The sequence below is a fragment of the Galeopterus variegatus genome, unplaced genomic scaffold, assembly GCF_000696425.1.
Source record: "Galeopterus variegatus unplaced genomic scaffold, G_variegatus-3.0.2 Scaffold9565, whole genome shotgun sequence".
Lineage (NCBI taxonomy): Eukaryota > Metazoa > Chordata > Mammalia > Dermoptera > Cynocephalidae > Galeopterus > Galeopterus variegatus.
This window is the reverse complement of record NW_007735676.1, coordinates 49165-51047: the sequence shown is the minus strand read 5'-3', so window position 1 is coordinate 51047 and position 1883 is coordinate 49165. Positions and strand designations below refer to the sequence as shown.

Genomic DNA, 1883 nt, shown 5'->3' with positions numbered 1-1883 from the left:
GTAAGGGGATCGCAACCCTTGGTGTGGTGTCTCCCACACCGCACTCAGCCAGTGAGCGCACTGGCCATTCCTATGTAGGATCCGAACCCGCGGTGGGAGCGTTGCTGCGCTCCCAGCGCCGCACTCTCCCAAGTGCACCACGGGCTCGGCCCGTTGCAGCTATTTTTAATTATTCAAATCAAATGGATTTATAAAATAATTTCATTTTTCTATTGTATGTTTTACATTTTCCACCCTAGAAAATTTTTTTCATGTATTTTTTCAAATTATAAAATTTATATACTCACAATAAAAAATTCAGTCAATACAAGAGATTATAGAGAAAAATTTGAAATTACCTACTTGCCCACACACAAAAATAACTTCATTGACATTTTGGTCTTATTATCTATTTAATTCTTCCGGTCAACTTCCTATCCTTGTTCATGCAAATGTGTGTAGATACACATCAACTACATCACTGCCTTTGTCCTTTTCATCACTTAAGTACTAAGAAGAATTGGCTTCCTGTTGTTACTGTGTCTTTATATCTATTTCTCTTTTTCCCTCCTGTAATTTTTATTTCATGAGTGTCAACACTGTGTTAATCAGTCCAAAGGTATTCATAATGGTTATATCTTGATGAGCATAGCACTGTTTTCCTCTTGTAAAATGTCTTCTTTTTTTGTCTCACTTACTGCCTTTTTGGTCTAAATTCAACTATATATTCTATCCAAATTTAGGTTCTCTTGCTTTTTTTGTTTGGTTGCAATATACTGGTGTACCCCTGTCATTCTTTTATTTTCATCCTTTCTGAATCGTTTGTTTTAAATGTGTTTCTTGTATACAACCTAATGACTAACGTTGAGGTTTACCACACTCCAAGTGTTTTTCTATAACACTTTGCATGTGTTATTTCATTTAGTGCTCACTATTAGCATTATTATTAGTTCTGTTTATTTACTTATGGATGGATGGATGAATGGCACTGGCTGGAACTGGAATCCAAACCCGTGACCTTGGTGTTATAAGGCTGCACTCTAACCAACTGAGCTAACCAACCAGCCATTAGTTCTATTTTATACTTGGGAAAACTGAGGTACAGAGAATTTTTAAAGCTTACTTGGTACAGGAGGTTCTAGCTAGGGCAATTAGAAAAGAAAAAAGAAAGAGAAAGAGAGAAGAGAGAGAGAGAGAGAAAGAAAGAAAGGGTATCTACCTTGGAAAGGAAGAAGTAAACTCTCTGTTTACACATGACATTACATTGTGTATAGAAAATCCTAAGAAATGTACTGGAAAAATAAAAAGCTATTAGAACTAATAACTTCAAGAAGGTTGCAGGATACAAGATCAATATACAAAGACTAAATGTATTTCCATACCCTAGCAATGAACAATCCCAAAATAAAAATTAAGACAACATTTCTGTTTCCAGTACTATCAAAAAAGAATAAAATACTGTGAATAAATGTAACAAGAGAACCTCAAAACTTGTACACTTTTTTTTTTTTCCTTTTTGTCTTTTTTCGTGACTGGCAACGGATCGCAACCCTCAGTGTCGCGCCCTACCGGACCAGGACCGGCCACGGGATCGCAACCCTCGGTGTTGCTCCCACCCCTCGCTCAGCCAGTGAGCGGCCGGTCTTTATGTGGGATCCGAACCCTCGGCGGGAGCGCCACCGCGCTTCCCAAGCGGCGGACTATAGCAGTGCGCCACCGGGCCGGCCCAAAACTTGTACACTTAAAACCATAAAACTGTTGAAAGAAATCAAGACGATCTGAGTAAGTGGAAAGGCAGCCATTGTTCATGGATCAGAAAACTTATCTTCAGATTTAACATTACCTGTATCGAAATCCCAACTGGCTTTCTTACAGAAATTGAAAAGCTGATTCTCAAATTTATA

General features: G+C 38.3%; 1 protein-coding gene across 1 annotated transcript in view; it reads left to right on the top strand.

Annotated features, from left to right (window-relative positions):
* The window catches only part of LOC103609389 (FERM, RhoGEF and pleckstrin domain-containing protein 2-like), a 65144-nt gene that overhangs the window by 20603 nt on the left and 42658 nt on the right, over positions 1 to 1883 (top strand). The gene's annotated exons all lie outside the window — the stretch shown is intronic.